Source organism: Astatotilapia calliptera, chromosome 3, assembly GCF_900246225.1.
Source record: "Astatotilapia calliptera chromosome 3, fAstCal1.2, whole genome shotgun sequence".
Classification (NCBI taxonomy): Eukaryota; Metazoa; Chordata; class Actinopteri; order Cichliformes; family Cichlidae; genus Astatotilapia; species Astatotilapia calliptera.
Genome location: NC_039304.1, coordinates 45275485 through 45294954, shown reverse-complemented (window position 1 = coordinate 45294954; position 19470 = coordinate 45275485). Strand labels below are relative to the sequence as shown.

Below are 19470 nucleotides of genomic sequence, written 5' to 3'. Positions count from 1 at the left end.
CGTGCATATTGTTTAAAGCCTAAATTATCTGTTCGCTAAGTTGAACGTATCCCAGTGTAAATTCACTCAGTAGAAAAAAAGGCGGCTAGCGTCCGTCTCAGTGCGTTAAAGCAAGAGACTTTTGTAAGAACTCCAAGTTGATGTTTAGCGCCCCGTAAGAAAATCTCAGTGCGTTAAAGCAGCAGATTTTTGTTACGGATTAATAGAATCGGTGTTTCATCCGTCTTAGTTATTAGAAAAAAGTGGCGGTGATCTGTCCTCGTGCGTTAAAGCAGGAAATTTGTGTTACTATTAGTTAGAAAGCGGGGCCGAAAGGCTTTGTCGCCGGCTAAGGGCCGTGTGCGCTCCGAGTTTGGCAACTCCACCCTTGGTCGGACGCGTCCTTGGGATTTGCCAGGTTGGTAACCTGGGCACTGAGGGCGCCCTAAATAACTAAAGCTAGGTGTTGGATCCTAGTCGTGGTTGATAACGTGCATGAGAGTGGGGGCAAGTTGCTTTGTTAGTGAGAGAACGACTGCTTGGCTCAGCCCACTGACTGCAGTGTGTGTAGATTGCGTGTGTGTGTGAAAGCGCCGTTAGAGTCGGCGTCTCGTCTGAAGTACGGGAGTCAATTGAAGTAACAAAAAGAATTCGTGTCTAAAAGTGTGTGTTTGTGGTGTGCAGAAATCGCGGTAGGAGGCCGTGTTGCGAATTGTTGGAAACTGAAGTCAATTGGGGGGTTTAATTTGGTTTTATATTTCTTAGGGAAGAGAAACCGCGGTATCGAGTCCGTGGCGCAGTTTGAATAATTTGTGAGGTGCACGAGCGGACGGCATCCGCTTTGTGTGCCGCTTAGGGTGTTGTCCGGAATAAGCAGAGGAAGAAGTGTCTCGCAGAAAGTTTGAATGGGACTGCGAGAAGCATGAAGTGTGTGTGAGCCAGCCTCGAGGGGCGGGGTTCACAGGTGGAACGAACGAAGAGCAAAATGTGCGTGTGTGAGAGAGAAAGAAAAGGTGGGGGCGAGTGACCAGCCCGTGAGTGTGTGTGAATTCCTTGATGACAAAGAGGGAGACAAAGTACATTAGTTGATTTTTTTGTGAAATAATAAATAGTTAAGAAATGGTAGTGATCAAAGAGGAGAAAGTGAACTAAAGTAAATAAAGCAAATTAAAGAGTGGATTAGTTATAAAGTAATGATAAATTAATTGATAAAATTAACAGTGACATTTAAAGGTGATCAAGTACTCAAGGGTGAATGGAGAATTTGATTGCTGACTGTATGAGAGCTGTTGGGGTGAAAGGAAAATGAGGTTGGAGGAGTGAGTTAACAGGTTAATATGTGGGTGTAAAACAATGGGGTGAAAAAAAAAGAGAGAAAGAAAATCATGAAAACAAAGAAAATAAAAAGTGTGGAAGTGTGAGTGGGAAATTGTCTCCAACTGGGGGAAGCAGTGACGCTACAGGTCACCTTCTTCCCCTGCTGGACACAAAAGAAAACATAATTTGGAGTGTTGTGGATGAAAATAATTAACAACAACATCAAGAAGATTTTTGTGTTTGCGGTTAAGACCAAATAAAAATTTCATTTTTGGGGTTTAAAGTCAGTAGAGTTCAAAACAAAATAAGCAGAGATGTGTTGCTTTATGAGTGATGAAAACATATGCAGTCACAGTGAATAATGAAAGTCTCTCAGTCTGTCGTTTACAGGTGGGGAACGGACCTGGATCAATTCTCCACGGGCAGCAGTCGGAAGAAAATTATAGGTTAAGATCATTAGAAGAAATAGAAACACCCAGCCAGAATTTTTTGGCTGAATTGTTTTGCAGTTTCCCGTCCTCATCCTGAACAAGCAAGCTCCAAGGAAGCTCTCCCTGAAGACACAGAGTGCAGTTTCAGAAGCACGAGCATGAACATCAACAGTGGACAGGAGTCCAAGAGACAATACCAGAGTTCTGAGCAGAGAGGTCCAGCAGCGCTGTGGGCAAACGACATCAGAAAGAGAAGAACCACCATCTAGATTGGATGGATGGAGATGCGTTTCCAGCAAGCTGCAACCTCACTGTGTGTGAAGGACTTTTGAGAAGACTGTCTGAGTTTGACATTTGCCATGTTTGGAGTGAGATGGCAATGAAAGAGACAGTGGGACAAAGAGAGACACGGGACAAAGCTGAAAAAACTGACTGCCATTGGACTGAAAAGTGGGAGAGAAGAAAAGGAGCAGAAGAGGGCTGAGGCGGCTGTTTTAGTGTGGGGAATCAAATTAGGTTAAGGAATCCGGGGAGACAAGCGACTGCCTGGAAGTGGAGGATTGACACAGTGTCCAGACCACCACAAAAGGGGGAGGAAGACAAGCACTGAGGTATGCAAGTGTACTGTTAGAAAAATGGAAAGGTGACACCACACAGGGGACACCACACATAATATGCACCAGAAAAAAAAAGAGTGAAAAAGAGAGAATTTATATTGTAGATGAAAAAAATTATAGGAAAAAGGTTTTGTGTTGATCAGCCAGGAACAACTACAGTCTCATTTTCTGCTTTTAAGAAAGGACTGTTCACAAGAACAGAGAGAGAGAGAGAGAGAGAGAGAGATGTGTGTTGATTAAGCACTGATAATAATAATGAAAATATCTTAGTTTGTCACTTTCAGGTGAAAAGCAGACCTGAATCAATTTTCCACATGCAGCGGTTGGAAGAAAGTCATAGTTTAACATCATTGGAAACATGCAGGCCAAGTTTCTGGCTAACTTATTTACAGCACCATGTATTTCTCAACCTCACAAGCGAGCTCTCACTCCTTCCTGAAGACAAGGAATGCAGCTCTAAAGAGCAATAACATGGCAGATAAAGGGACAGCAGCAAAGTCCTGAGCAAAGAGTCCCAGCAAGCAGCAGCAATGTGAACAAACAGCATCAGAGAAGAAGAGCAAACCCATCATCCTGCCTGATTGGATGAATGGCACTGTGTTTCCAACAAGCTGCAACTTCACTGTGCATCTGACAAGAACATTTGAGGAGAACTGAGGAGACTGTTGGAGTTTAACATTTGCCACCTTTGGAGTAAAATGGCAAGAAGAGACAGTGGAACACAGGACAAAGCTGAAGGAGAACTGCCGGCTATTGGACTGTTGAAGTGGGAGAGGACAACAGAGTGAGAAGACTAGGTGAGAACACATAGGAATTATTTAATGTGGGAAATCAAAATTTGGGTTAGCAAACCTGGGGAAAAGAAATCTGACTGCTTAAGTTGGAAAATTGAGAAGGAGTCTGAAACACTGCGAAAATAGAAACATATACAAAATCACATACACAAGCAGAACATGCATTAACCCTACTAACACAAACACAAGAGAGCTCATGAAGATTAGACAACATCTTAAGCATGTGAGTCTGTTTAAAAATCATACACAAAGTGTTACACATTAAAAGAGGGCATTTGTGGAAGGGGTTGACAACACACAGTGTGGTTGCCTATGGTAACCTGCAAGCATTTGGGGTTTAGCTGTGCCTGACTATGACAGAGTTTTTCATTTAGATGTTTCTGAAACAAAATTTGGAGTGAACGGAGTTTGTTTCAGAAAAAAGGGGGAAGGTACATAAAAGGATACATAAAAACAGAAAATGTATTAACCCGACACACACGTAATGAAGATCAAACACAATTTTAAGTAGGTAATTTTGTTACCATCATCCTGTTTGTTTTAGTGAGTGGGTTGAGAACTGATACATAGACGACTGAATTAGTATTATTTTGGGGAACATGATAGCAGGGGTGAACAGAATCCTGCAGCCAGAGTTTAAATGAGTGAAACTAGCAGATTTTTGTTTTGTTTTGTTTTTTGTTTTGTTTTGTTACTGAACTATGGGTGTTTTCTCACCTATAAGAGAAAGAATATTCCGTGACAAGTCTTAAGACCGGGCTTCTGTATTTTTTCTTTTTTCTTTTGTTTTTCAGTTTTATTTGTCAATTTTTATTTCTATTTTTTGAACAGTGCACTGATTTTTGTTTGTGAATTTCTTCTCTTTAAGCAGATCTGCACGTCGGGAATTAAAAGTGCTACACGTCGTAAAGAAAATTGTTATAAGTGAGCTTCTCCACATTAAAATGGGCTCTGGAGAAAGCCACTTATTTGGGACAATTAGAAAATGAGAGTCCCTGCCTAAAAAAGATTCAGCGAGGAAATCCGATCTAAAGTTCTTCTTCTTTTTCTTTTGAAATAACGTCATTTTGCTGAAAGTGGAAACTAAATGCGACGATAGGTTCCACTATCAGCAAAGAAAGAAAGAATGGATGAATGAATGAATGGAAATAAAAACAAACTGACTGACTGGTAAAAGCTGACAAGACTTAACCACGACTCAAGGTTAAGCTCCACCTAGACAGGACAAAAGGGTGGATGAATTTATGTGTTTCCTTTTACAGGAGCAGAAAGATGACAGCAACATCTGAGGTTGCGTGATGGTTTCACCTTTTAAATGCCATTTTCTGTGTTTGTGAATCTACCAGGGGTGTGTTATTCATGTTGCTCACAGAAGTTACTGTGAGAAAGTGTGTACACACCTGCGCAGCGCTAACATTTGCATTCTCTTTTCTACAGCATTACAGTTCTTCATGTGATTTGATGATGTGATTTCTAACAGAACAATTGGTGGATGTTTGTTTCTCTACTACAGGTTATGAGTTGGTGATGCTGTTACACTGTGTTTTTGGGAAAATGTGAAGGCTACTTTGATGATGTGAATAACATGTAAGAAATTTCCTGTGTTGAAAACTAGTGTCACTTCTTTCCACAGCTATGGATGGCTAACTTTATGGTCTTTTTATGGCACCTCTGGAATGTGGATGGCCGACGCCTGCCCACCACATGAGCCATGTGTGTTGCTAATGTTTGTTTTCTTTAAGAGTGCATGTGGAGGATTCAGCAAAAGTGGACAAGTGACATGAGAAAAACAAATAAGGGATGCAGTGTTTATGGAATAGTTGAATATGGGCTCATTAGCCTGCCACTATTGAACTCAAAGTGATAAAATGGGTGGAGTGAAATTGTTTAAGGAAAGTCACAGATTAATTGTGGAATAAATTGGGATGATTCATGATTTGGGACAAATTATGGTAATAATAGTGATTTAATTATTGGAGAAAACCTGCACATGATACTTGTCTGTTATGCTGAGTACTTTATCACTCTCATGATCTATAGTTGGTTGCAAATGTGAAGTTTGATTTAACAGATTTGTCTTCCAGGTTACAGGCTCCAGGTGGAGCTGGGAGTTAAACAAGCTTAACATGTGACTGCTGATTAATGTTTTTACACAGGGTTACAGGTTGGAGTATGGCTGCTCCAAGTGGGAAACCCTGGAGATTGCTTTAGAGAGAATGTGCAACATTCTTGTGCATGTCTCATTGGGGAGTTGACACATGGCGAAAGCCGTGTGGCGAGAGGAGTGTCATTTTTGAATTTGTAGATGTCGTGAGGTGCCATGATGAGAAGGAGTGGCTGAGAGGATCGTCCACAAGATGGGAGCTGAGGCCAGGAGAGAGGCTTCAGGAGGATCAGAGATCATCTTCAGCACAGCGGACATCACACAGAGAGCTGTGCTACTGAGCTTCCAGGAGATCAAGAGGAGACTTCCCACAGCAAGATTTTAAATAAAATGAAAGATTCAATGTTGACGCTGAGGAAGACGACTAAGGTGTACGACGTGCTCTGCCTTAAATCTTCAGCAGCGTTGGAACATGAGAACTCGAGGGATGGAGAGAGCGTGCCAAGCTCTAAAAGTGACGGTGCAGAGGAAGTCCAGCGATGGAATTGTGTTTCTGTGTGAGGCACAAATACTAGGAGACTGGGAAATAGTTGACACCACTTTTCCCAAGGATGAAGATCACCTAAAGTGTGTCACTTTGCCATGCAGATTTGATGCTCTGCAGAGAAGCCTTCTGTGAGGGAGAGATGTAAATAGACGAGCCTTTTATCTACATTTAAATCATGTCAACTTCTCTAGGCTGGTTGAGGGGGAATTGGAGAAAAATGGTAGTGTTAGGTGTGACTGTTGTTATTGTAACTGTGATTTTTCTTATAAGTGAATTGCCCAGAGACAGACCTGAATCCATTCCAGCGACTGCATCATCACAGGCCACGGTGAAGCGAACCAAACGTAGTGAAACAGGTAAATCAGATGAGTGTTTTGATTATTATGGCGGTGTAGAGTTGGACTACGTTAAAGGGTCCACTACTTCGTACACATTCGATCTTTGTGCTGTCATTAAATGTCCATCCATTCGCTTCCGCTTATCCTTTTCAGGGTTGCGGGGGGCGCTGGAGCCTATCCCAGCTGTCATAGGGTGAGAGGCAGGGTACACCCTGGACGGGTCGCCAGTCTGTCGCAGGGCTAACACACAGGGACAGACAACCATTCACCCTCACATTCACTCGCACATTCACACCTAGTGGCAATTTGGATTATCCAATTAACCTATCCCCACAAGCTGCATGTCTTTGGACGGTGGGAGGAAGCCGGAGTACCCGGAGAGAACCCACGCAAACACGGGGAGAACATGCAAACTCCACACAGAAAGACCCCGGCCTGATGGTGGAATTGAACTCAGGACCTTCTTGCTGTGCGGCAACAGTGCTAACCACCGTGCCATGTAAAGGTTTAAATAGTTCATGGCGGGAATATGATGTTTGGGTAGGTTACAATCCAATGGTAGCTATAGAGTGTAATAATCAGAAGCTTGGTTACCCCTATCACACTTATTGGAAGGGCCCATGTGATTACTGGTCTACCATAGTGGAGTATTCTGGCATGTGGCGCCCCTACAAGGACGCCACGTAGGGGCAATAAATGAAGAAGCAATTCATGCCTTCAATTTCGATTTAGCACAACAAGACTGGAGTTTGGTGTATGAAGAGTCAGATGCGGACAAGGCTTATGACAATTTCCTAGATATTTTCACTATGTTGTACAATAAACATTGTCCTGTAAACAAACACAAGACAAAGAAAAAATATAAAGTCCTTGGCTCACAAAAGGAATTATTAATGCTTGCAAAAAGAAAAACAATCTGTATAAACAGTTCATCAAAGTAAAAACAAAAGAAGTGGAACAAAGATATAAAGCATATAGAAATAAATTGACTGATATTATAAGAATGAGTAAACAACTTTATTATAGAAGAAGATTATATGAAAAAAACAATATAAAAGGAACTTGGGATGTGTTAAACAACTTAATTAAACAAGGATCTTCTGGAACATCATATCCTGAATGTTTCATTGATGCAAATGGTGAAAATCACAACATGAGTAGCATTGTAGATGGGTTCAATAATTTTTTTTAATAAATGTTGGCCCTGAACTAGCAGCGGACATCCCGTGTCAAAAAAATGAAAATATCAGTAATATAAAATCAAATCTCTTTTCACTGTTCCTCTCAGCTACAAATGAGCAAGAAGTAATAAATATCACATTAAAATGTAAAAGTAAGTGTTCAATGGATTATCATGACATAAATATGTCTGTAGTTAAACAGGTTATTCTGAATATTGCTAGTCCCTTAACATATATCTGTAATTTATCATTTCAGTCCGGTTGTTTTCCAAAAAAAATGAAAATTGCGAAAGTAATACCACTATACAAAAGTAATGACAAACACAGTTTTACCAGTTTTAGGTTGATAATAAATACATGATATCATTTCATTCATTTCAAAGGTTTATTTGCATGACGCACAAACAGAGACAATTGAAAGGTACAAATGTGCATGAAACGAATTCAAACGTGTTGCAGATGTATGTCACCAGTTGATCTGGCTGTAGGCTGTGGCACTTGGCCATAGGTGGCGCTGGTTGACTCGAGTCCATGTTAGTGCACAAAGTAAACTGCTCGCTTTAGTCGTGAAGCAAAAACGCTGAATTCGGAGAAATAAACCGTGCGAGGGGAACGATGACGACGACAAGAGTCTCCCGATCGTTTACTCTTGCTGTCCTGTGAACAACATCGGCGTGGTGTTACTTGTTTGCTGTTTTCGCGATCGCGTCGCGCGTGAGGATATCACCAGATAAACTCGCCACATTTTTAAACATTTTGTTGTTCAACAGCATCACGATCGTGATGCTGTCGACTGACGGAGAGTGTTTGAGATAACCTCACAAGTGTCACAGGTGACACATTTGGCGTTTTTTTGCTGGTTTGTCGGTAGCAGCTCCTGAAACGCAAGACTGCCACACATCTGTTCGACCAACGCCAGTCGATCTAAACGCCAGTAGATCTGGAACACCGGCGCCCCCCGTGTGCGGCAGCCTGTTACAGCAGCTCTGCTCATTCTGAGTTTCTTTCTTTCTTATTTTTTTCTTCTCGTAATTTTTTTTATAACTAACGTATTAGTAATTAGACTCTGCAACCATGTTCTACCATTTTGTGCTAGTTCTGGTCGTTTTTCTTAGTTTATTTCTACTTTTTTCACCCGTGTCTGGGGACCCAGAGCAGGAATCCTTTGTTTACAGTAAGGATCAGCTGTTAGCACTGCGTCCCGCAACGGTACTGTCGGCGGACAGACCCGACATTCCCAGCGAGCTGAGGAGGAAAAGACGGGGGTGTCGTGCTGGGAAGGAGCGCCGTCACCCGTGAAGGAGACGTTATCGACCATCTCTTCCTTCTGTAATTATTGGAAACGTAAGATCTTTGCCCAATAAGATGAATGAGCTCACGTCGCTAACCTGGTCACAGAGGGAGTACCGGTTTTGGCACAACACCGGCAATGTAGCATCATGATGCTAACGGAATCATGGCTAACACCGCTAACTCCGGACACGAGCGTGACACTACTGGGATTCCAGATGCTGCGAGCGGACAGGACGAGAGAGAGCGGTAAGAGGAAAGGAGGGGGACTGACAGTGTTTGTGAATGACAGATGGTGTAACCCCCTTTCACATCACTGTGAAAGAACAACTCTGCAGCAGAGTGGGAGGTGATCTGTGACGACCACGGAGAGGACATTGACAGCCTTACTACATGTATTACTGACTATACAACACGTTCTCACTCCCAACTCGTCAAACGCATGGTCAGGCTCCCTCTGCTGCACTTATGGACGCGCAGGTTACCCCTCTCGCGTCGGGAATTGACGTGAAGGGTCCTCCGATTGAAGAGATTGCCGCGGAAGTGCCTTTTGTTGGTATATTTAGATATTTTCCAAATCACATTGTAGTGACGTATACAGAACACAATAAATTATATAATGTAAACAACTACCTGAAAAACAGGTAGAACAATACTTTTGTATGGTTTATTGCATTTACGGAGGGAGTGATGTATGCTGGGTAATGGCACAGCTAGCTACTGGGTGGCTTTATTCACCCGCTTCGGCTGTTATCAGTCCATACAATGGGCGTTATTAGCACAAATCAGTCCCATAGATATGGGTCATCTCCTGCTAGATTGTTCAGAAGGTTGTTCTCATCCATCCAGATGGAGGATCACTAACAGGAGCGTGGAAGACTCCAGAATCCACTCTGGCTGCAATCCGGTGGATATGCAGTGTGTACAGGTAAGACCGTTTAAACGGACAGCATTTATAGAATGACTATTAAAAGTCAGCGAGTGTCAGTAATGTTAATGTGGTTATGTTAGTAATACACCGAGTGCTAATATAACAGCTTTAAGATGCATTTGTAGATATTATTACGTGTTTTACCGTCTTTATGGTGCTAGCTTAAAGTTACGGTGTAAACGTTAGCTTATATTGGAGGAAAGCTGTTACTGGCTAAACGATGTTAGCACAGAAATATTAGCTTCTGTCATGACCAGTGTTGGGTAAGTTACTTTAAAATAGTAACTTAGTTACATTACTAGTTACTTCTCTCAAAAGTAACTCCATTACTTCAAGTTACTCGTTACTTTCAAAGTAACTAGTTACTAGGGAAAGTAACTTTGGTTTTACTCAGAATTCTCTTGTTAATGTGTTGCTTCCATAACTTTGCCAGTCTTCTAGCTTGCTTACTTGCCACAAGTGCACTGTGCCACCTACCAATAGAAAGGAAAAGATAATGTGCATATTTCCACGAGAGAAATCCCACACCTGGACCGTCATTGACTGCTGCCATGATTCTAGCCTACGTCACAGCGTCATGTGCGCCTTTTACATCCAACACAAAAACTGCAGTCGTGGTGCTTTTGATTGTACTCAGAACTCGGAAATGCTGCCTTCTGAATAGGAAGATGTAGGCAACACCAGACTGCAGATGAGCTGCATACAGGGCTGGACTGGGACAAAAAAATTGTCCCGGGCATTTTGACTAGAGACCGGCCCACCATTATAGGAAAAATCATAAAGCCTTTGAATGAAAATAAACACAGTGATGTACACTGTTTTGATGGTATATATGCATCAATCTATCAATCGTTTGTTGTAAGATTCAGATAATTATTTTTTAAAAGCGAGACATTTGAAACGAGAATAAGAAAGAAAAGTATTTCTTTGTGCCCCCCTCTGCCTGTTAATGCCCTACCTGCCCCCCTGGCAAAACTTTGCTAGATCCGCACCTGCACAGTTACCAGCTGTCAGCTACCTAAAAAAGGATCCTGGGGTTATTTGTCTCTCAGAAACTGTTCATAACTTCCCTTCAACTCATTCATGTCACCTAAAAGGTAAACCTGTTTCTCCATCACCTGTTCAGCTCTGATGATCCAGTAAGGACATCTCCTGATTTCATCCTCATGTTTCCCTCTCACCAGATAACCAAACCATATCATGACCAGCAGGTTTACAGCTGTGGCTCCAGCAAACATCAGCTGATACTAGAAATTAATATTAAATAAATTCTAACAACAGCTGATCAAGCTTAAACTGCTGTTGTTGTTTAGCGCGACATCCGCTGGCTTCCTCTTTCGGCGCAAAGTGAGCGATAAACAAACAAGAGAGCCGATCAGCTGATCATTGATCAGTTTTCATGATTGAAGTAGAAACGGGAGAGGGAGGGGGAGAGAATGAGAGAAGAAGAGGCAGCTGTGCAGCAAAGACACAGAATAACTCCAGCTTTGTGACTTTTTCATTGTAGCTGAATTACGGGACAAACTCTGTTCCTTTTCACCTCAATAAGAAACGCGTAATATTTTCTCTGAATACCAGGCGGGACGGTTGGCAACTCTAATAACTTATAAACAAAATAAAGTTCAACATCATTAACATCATAGCACCCACCCAGCTGTATAGAAACTCCGTCATGCTAGCTAGCACGCAGTACGGAAAAAGTCAGCATAACGAAAATAAACTCCACCTAAACTTGGTTCATATCTGACCCAGAGAGACTGCAGGTCATAACTTCTTACCTGAAGTTCAGTTCACACTTGGACCGGCGGCCGCCTCGGGTCTCTTTTCCTCCCTTTCCCTCATCCACCTGCTGGCCTCCACCACTTGCTAATGTTACTGAATCTGTGGAACCTCCGCGATAGCCACCACACGAAGTAACGAGTAACGACCCTATCTAAATCCCAGTAACGACTAACGCGTTCCTGATTTTGGCATAATAACTAGTTACCGTGCTCGTTACCACAATAATAACGTAGTTACTGTAACGCGTTACTTAATAACGCGTTAGTCCCAACACTGGTCATGACTGATGAAGTTACTAGTTAATAAAGTTTTCAGTAAAGTGTTTAATCGCAGCCACAGACTGACAGCAAATATCTCGATTAGCTTCAGTGCATCTGTAATAAATATGTGCAAGTTTCAGTGCTTCGTTTAAACTGTATGATACTTATACTGACCCAGGGTCAGTGTAAAATACAATCCTAGCTGTGTGAACAAAGCCTGGCTCCTTTAATCCTGCATGACAAACCTCAGGATGCAGGTTATTATTACTCTTTCCTGCTGGCACACCTGTCACACCTGAGAGTCAGCTAGAAACTTACAGTGACGTGGACATCATGCAAAGACTGCCAGACTCTGTAATACTGCAAATGATCAGTGACTCAGGTTAACACTAAACTTTAAGCGGCACCTCTGTGTCTCTGTGTGCTGAACATTTAGGATTGAGTCAGGCTGCATTGACTGTGGGACTTTAATGTGTTAAAAGCAGGTTGAAGACGGCTCAGAAACATTTGAAGATTAAAATTTAGCATTATGGCTGCTGGTGGTTTGTAAAGCCTCTACTCAGCTGTATTTTTGTTACTAATTTATGTTTGTTGTTGTTTAACACAGATTTCAGAAGAGCAAAGATGCTTAATAGTTTAACTAGATTTCATTTGTCAGTGTGGGACTGCTGAGTCACCTGAAGAACTCATTTCATTCATTCTCCACATGATGTTCATTTACAGAAATGTTTCACAGGAACTGATTTCTCCCAAAGGGTGAACTAGTGTGTTTCCATAGATTACCTCTGTATGAATGTACTTCTTAAATGAAGGCAAGTGTTTGTCCTTTTTTGTTCCTCAGGTATAGTACGTGATATCAAGGGCAGGCGGTCAACACTGGGGGTAGACAAGAAGCAGACGTACTTCCAAGAGGGAGCTGCAGTGAGGTCAGAGGTCAGAATCTGAAACAGCTCAGGTTTATATTTTAGAGGTTATAAAAAATCCAAATGTATTATTTAAAGAAACCTTTAAATAATAGTCATAATTATGATTATTACAAGAAATATCAAACATTTAAGTGGATTTTCTGTCACACATATCGTGTTAGCCCTGCAATAAACTGGCAGCCTGTCTTTGTCCTGTATCAGCTGGGATAGGCTTCATCCTCCCGCAACCCTGAATTGGATACATTGTATTCCAATTATGTAATCTGATCATTTACAAACTCAAGCTATCTAATCAAAATGTAAGTAATAATTATAAAATGGGAAAGCAGAAATAAGTGTGACATAAATGTAAATGTGTGAGCTGACATAGAGGACAGCTACATGTAGTCTGAAAAACCTTTGTTGTCAAGTTTGCAGGTATATCAGCACGAGACATTCTTGCATAGAAGACACGTTAAAGTCTCTGACTCAGTGAAGCATTATTGGTCCCGTCTGTTTGGATAAATATAGTAAGTTGATGTTTGTCCATTTATTGACACATTTTCTTAAGTGCTTATCCAGTTCAGGATCACAGTGGAGCTGCAGCTGGATATGTTCACTAAATAAACCTTACAAAAGTTAACAATAAACCTGCATCCATGTACGTTGTTGTCCACAGGATGAGAAAATCAAACTGGAAGACTGTGGAACATGTTAATAAATGTTTGTGTGTTTATGCCTGTGTCTTTCACAGGAGGCGCTGGAAGGTTTCCCTAATAGTTCCTGGTGAATCAAAGCAGAACCATAAAGGTTGCTGGACTGCATGATGGCCTTACCCCTGAGCCGTCATCCTGTTAAAGGAGGAACCAGTTAGAAACTGTTTTCAAAGTAACTGAGCAGATTTCATCTCAAGTAAGCGATTAACTGTTTGTTCATCTGTTCTGCCACTTAAAGAGCATTTAAGGACGTCTTTCGAGTGTCCAGTTGAATTAATTCTACTGGCTCTCATGGTCATTTGTTATTATAGACATAGTTTTCATGTTCATCCAGCTATTTAGTAAATTCTATCTATTTAGTAATATCCGTCAGCTATAAAATGTAATATAAATATAAAAATATCTAAATATCTCCTGTCCTTTATGTTTTAATGATGTAAGTCTGTTATCGTGTTACATTAGCATTCCTCACATATCAATGAGATGCTGTACAGTACAATCCTACTGACACAGCAGAGGGATAACGATGGCTATTCAACATCGTTACACGACACATTCGAGCTGCATGACGCAGACAAAGTGACTAAATCATCTTTTTGTGGTTTATTGTCTTCAAACCAGCAGACAAAGCTGATGGCAGAAGATGTCAGAGAAGAACTTCAGGCCGTGGACTGAAAAGGTCTTTTTTTCTTGTTATCAAAGACATTTGGAGTGGCAGCTTCTACAACTGGTTGTGCTAAAGTAAAGCTTACAGTCTAAGAAGTCACAGTGTTGATGTTCAGCACAAAGAGAAAAGCTCACTTGTTTGAATTTATTTACAATCATAGTTTTATAAATTCTGACTGTAAACAGCTTTTACAGCTTTGATATTGTTTGACACTCGATATCGGGTTTAATTTAAAGGTTTCTGTGTCCCAATGAGCCATTTACACTGATCAGTGTCAGTTTAACTGTAACACATTCATTATTTAGATTCAACAAAGAAATAACTGAATGTAAAAAATGGCAGCCCTCAGGCAGGTTTATAGAGATATATGCATGCATTATGAAATGTATGTATCCCAGATAATTGTTATTCATCTAGTCATGGCAGACCTACCTTTTCCTCCCAAGTTAACTGCAACCCAAAAGAACTAGTGGGGCTATTTACACACTCACAACCAGTGTGGGGTAAAAAGAGCCACCAAAAAGCTGTCAGCCACAGATGTGCTAGAAGAGTTAGAAACTCTGCTTATGGAGAAACTTTCTAAGCCTAACAGGGGACAGGTACTCCTGCCCAAATAACATGATATAACCCCACATACAGCCCAGCCATAAAGTGAACCAAGTCATTTAGTTAAAGACAGCATGTAACCAGCCTGCATCAACCTGACATTTCTTCCTCCTGAATTAAATGAATGAATGGATGAAAGTTAAATGACTACAAACCTAAAGCCACTAGTTCCCACACTGGAGCTCCCTGACACTGTGTGTTAACCGTATTTAGCTTGTATCAACAGTTGTAACAGGCTAAGCCACCTGAGACACTGCATTGAATTTGTTCCTGTCTTAATGATTTCAGCTGACTGGTTTCAGCTCAGATGTTCTGCTTTTTCCTTTCAGTAGATCAAAGCAGCTCGTGCTGCTTCTGCTTCCAATTTAGAAGAAGAAGAAGAAGAAGAAGGCGAAGGCTTCAGCAAAGTGGCGTTCATGGTCTCAGTGAACAGTCACGGTCACACACTGCATGTGGTTTTAAAAGCAACATGTCTGTTCACCACAACAATGGAGATGTGTAATATTAGTGCAGCTACGGTTTGTTCTTGAACATCAGGGGCCCGTTCTTCGTACGTCGCTTACTACATCCAAGATCAAATGACACATCCAAGACCAAATCATCACGCTAACCGTGAGCTCGCTAATCCGGTTCTCCGAACACACCTGCTGTTGACGATTAGTACAGCTGGATGAAGTAATGTGAGATCACTGGGTGTCGTAAAAGGGGCTACGCATCGATAGTAGAAACATTGATCGGCAACCCTTTGATTGGTCGGCGAAAATGTCGAAGGAGCGCGCTCGGCTCGGTATTTTTCGGCAGCAGAGCAAGAACTCTTGAGTGAGGGATTTCAGGAGTTTCAGAGTTTAATCAGAACGCAAGGGAACACTGCAAAGGCTGCAAAAGCAAGGAGAGAGGGCTGGCAGAAAGTTGCTGACAAATTAAACTCGTAAGTAATTTAATAATAACAATAATAATGGAGTGGATTTATATAGCGCTTTTCAAGGCACCCAAAGCGCTTTACAATGCCACTATTCAGTCACTCTCACATTCACACACTGGTGGAGGCAGCTACAGTTGTAGCCACAGCTGCCCTGGGGCAGACTGACAGAAGCGAGGCTGCCATATTGCGCCATCGGCCCCTCTGGCCAACACCAGTAGGCGGTAGGGTAAATTTATTATATTACACTATATTATCCAATATTATATTACATTATATTATAATATGTTATATTATATCCCCTTTCACATTAGAGCCACAACAGGACCCACTAGAACATGGGAACAAGTAAAAGTGAAATATAAGAATATTCTACAGAATGGTAATATTTATCACTTATATTGCTTTTCGTCTCTAGGAAAGAGACCCTGGAATAATCTGTTTGTTTATAACAGCAACCAAGAAAAGGGCAGAGGAAAAAAAGACAGGTGGTGGTCCTGCACCCCCTCGTCAACAAGTTGGTTAAGTGAATAATACCCTCACGGGAATATCGATATCTCTCAATGAGCACACTGTCGCGCTGAGCTAAAGGATCCTGTCTGTCCCGCAATATACGCTGAATTCTGAAAACTCTCCTTATCAATCTTGCACCTTCCGCAATGGGCTGCTCGCGTAAACGGACAGGACATGGCTGCGACAGGCTTCCCAAATCCACCTTCGCTTTTATAGCCGTGGTCTCTCATCTTGATTACACGAAGTAATTTACTATTACTACTCTGAAATATGAATTACATCTGTAATAATCACATACATGTAATAGAATGTTAATAGTACATTTCCCTTTTTTAGGAAATGACCTGTATGTATCTGTATGAAATCAATAAATGGATCAAGTACTGCATTATCTTTAGTTACATTGATGTTATTTATTTATGGTGAAACAGTGGTGGAATATCGCTGTTGCTTTCGTATAAATGAAGCGGACATACCTGCGTGGCCGCGATCTAATCCTGTTTACATAAAGTAAGCCTGCTCCCGAGCAGGTTTACGCTTACGGCTCTGTTGCTATGACAGCAAGTCCCGGATGAGCTTCGGGGAACCGAACGATCCAGGATCACGCGAAATCGTCAATATTGAAGTAATGTCTTTACCCTCTGCAGCGTGTGGACGCAATCACCTTATTCACTGTAGTAAACGTGCACCGCTAGCTCACGTGACTGACTGTCTCCATGGTTACATCGTATATTATTAGCTATGTAAACAGCTTCCAAAGATGCCGCCATAGCTCTCTGCAGCTGTAACACTTAAAACCTTAGCAAATCATTTCATGTTTTTGATAGTTATGAAGACAGAATATGTTAAGGTCATGCTAGGCGGTTGCTATGGTGGTTGCTGTGGACTTGGGTGGACCGCGTCCGATTCCTGTTATTAGCTGTCCGCCGTAGGAAGGCTGCGTTCCACTTACAAGTAGTGACAGTCTGCCGCAACTCGAACTCAAACCCGCTTTGTTCTTTAATTATAGGCCTTTTATAGCCGTTCATGACACGCACATACACACATAAAGCACTTTGCCTCACCATGAGAATGCAACTTTACCTAACCTAACCTTAAAGTGTCTGATATAGGATAAAAAAATGAAGCAACCAGAGATTTAATGATGAAGACTCTGGGTTCTGTAGTTCACGTTTTACAGTCCTGAATGACTCTGCATATAATTTATTGAAGAGGACTTTAGAATGCACTTTACATTTAGACTGTTGCTGTTTCATTTTTTACATTGTTGCAGTGTTATGTCATGAATAAGGTTCACCTGCTGGGGGTTTGATGGATCAGCTGGAGAATACAGTCAAAGACAGACTTCATTCATCATATGCAAGAATCCTTGTTGGATTTTTGTTGTCACTCATGTTTTTGAACCAAATATTGAAAACAATTCTGACAGACTGGATACCTGGTCAGGTCTACATTACCTTGTACTTAAGCATCCCAGGACAGAGCCCTGCCCCACCATGAGCCTGGGTGGATCCGTGGTTATAATATAAAAGGACCAATATTGAATATGAATATTTCGTGAAAATTGAATTATAATACAAATTAGTACTAAGGGTTTCTCTGCGCCCTTATCTACCCCATACTCAAAGAGCTGCGGGCAGAGAGGGTGACAGGCGAGGATGGCACTGAAGAGAAGATGCTCGGTTTCTAGGGTCTCCTGGTCCTGTCAGTATTAGTAGGATGCATCTGCTGTGTCTTCTCGTGGATGCTCACCTACCTTGACTCGTTCCAGCCTGGTATGGATTTCCCAACACTGCGGACAGTGGCCCACAATTGATCTAGGTAGCTCTTTTTTGGAAGTTCAGTTAACGCTAGAAATGTGTTCTGGAGTTTTTACATGCTTTGGAGTTTGTATGTGCTTTGTCTCTAGGGGCCACTGTATATATTTATATATAAACATATATAAATAAAACCAATTTTTTTTTACATTAGTAATTCCTTTTGTGCATAATTTTATATTGTTGTTAATAATAAATTAGTTAAAGCAACAAAACAACCTGAAGAGCCGGTTGGGAGCCGAAAGAGCCGGCTCTTTTTAGTGAGCCGAGCCAAAAGAGCCGGAAATTCCATCACTAGCCGGGAGTTAGCTGTTCTCACCGGCTCGAGTGACCCTTGAACCCCCGGTTAGCTATCGAGTTGGTGGGTAACAGACAGCCGATGGCCCCGCCCCTCCCTGAGCCTGGTTCTGCTGGATGTTTCTTTCAGTTAAAAGGGAGTTTTTCCTTCCCACTGTCGCCAAAGTGCTTGCTCATAGGGGGTCATATGATTGTTGGGTTTTTGTCTGTATCTATTAAAGTACGATCTACTGTACAACATAAAGTGCCTTGAGGCAACTGTTGTTGTGATTTGGTGCTGTATAAATAAAATTGAATTGAACTGAATTGAACTGAATAGAAACCAGACTGTTCTGTTCTATTAAGGCAGAGGGCTGTACCACTTGGCTTCCTACAGATCATCATGAGGAGATTGTGAACAACAGTGAAATGTGGAAAAGCTGGAAAGTGATCCTGCAGTAACATTGAGGAAGGCTACAGGGGTGTACGAGGTGCTCAACAGATTTGGCTCAATACAGGAGCAAGCTTGCAAAATAATGTACATAATCTGGCAGATAAAGGTTAAGAGAGACAAACCGCCAAGGGGAGACCTGTGTGCTCTTGTGGATTTATCAGATAATGTCTTTTGTACAGTTGACATTGTTTTGTCTGTCTGAAGAATGCATTTCACCATGTATAAGATAAATGATGAGTACAATGATTGCTAATACATTCACTAACTATATTCTGTTGCAGCAAAGTGATGTGGGTGACATGGCCAAAAACTGTCACGTGGTTAACTGAGTTGTGTGTAACCTCTTTTATCAATTAAAGAGTGAGGCGGACATGCAGGAATTGGAGTTGCTTGGACAGGCGAGTGGCAACACTGCCCTCCTTGATGCTCCCCTTGCAAGTGAAACATACACTGGTGTCTGTGTGGTTGCTTTCAGTAACAGTTTCTGTTCATCAGTAGGGTTGACTTAAACCCAACAAGCAGTCTCACGTATTTGTTTAATATGTGCATTGAAGGACATATCCTGGTCAAAAATGACTCCAAGGTTCCTCCAGTGTTACTTTCTCGTCCCTGTCAGTACTCTTGCTGCACCCTTTGGTCAGATAGAAGAAGTGGTATCCAGAAGTTCTACCAGTAGCTGGACTGAAAGGGAGGCACTAATCATGGCAGGGCAGGAAAAAGCTCTGAGCACAAGCTCCACAGAAGCTGGGGTCTATTTCCCTTTTCTCACCTCTGCGGAGGGTCTTTCCTTCAAGCTTCGGTCCTCTACCAGAGGCCTGAGACCTTGAGGGTCATGTGAAGTATCTTAGCTCTTATAGAAATTTCCGATATTGTTCCTGGGAACCCCCTAGCTTGGGAGTCACCACACCTATTGCTCCAATTATCTTGAGTGATTTCCAGTGCACATGCACGAGAAAGGAGGAACCACAAATTACAGAAATGACAAAAATGTTCCAATGAGTTACTTGTATCCATGATGTATTACTG

The 19470-nt window shown here is 41.7% G+C and overlaps 2 long non-coding RNA genes across 2 annotated transcripts; both read left to right on the top strand.

The window, feature by feature from the left end:
* Positions 1-9448: 9448 nt before the first annotated feature.
* Positions 9449-13344, top strand: LOC113011073 (uncharacterized). The gene is made up of 3 exons (XR_003270449.1): positions 9449-9526; positions 12413-12504; positions 13231-13344. It is a non-coding gene; the product is annotated as an uncharacterized LOC113011073 (long non-coding RNA).
* A 26-nt stretch (positions 13345-13370) lies between these two features.
* On the top strand, positions 13371-15025 carry LOC113011161 (uncharacterized). The gene is made up of 3 exons (XR_003270472.1): positions 13371-13388; positions 13814-13871; positions 14795-15025. It is a non-coding gene; the product is annotated as an uncharacterized LOC113011161 (long non-coding RNA).
* The last annotated feature ends 4445 nt before the right edge of the window (positions 15026-19470 follow it).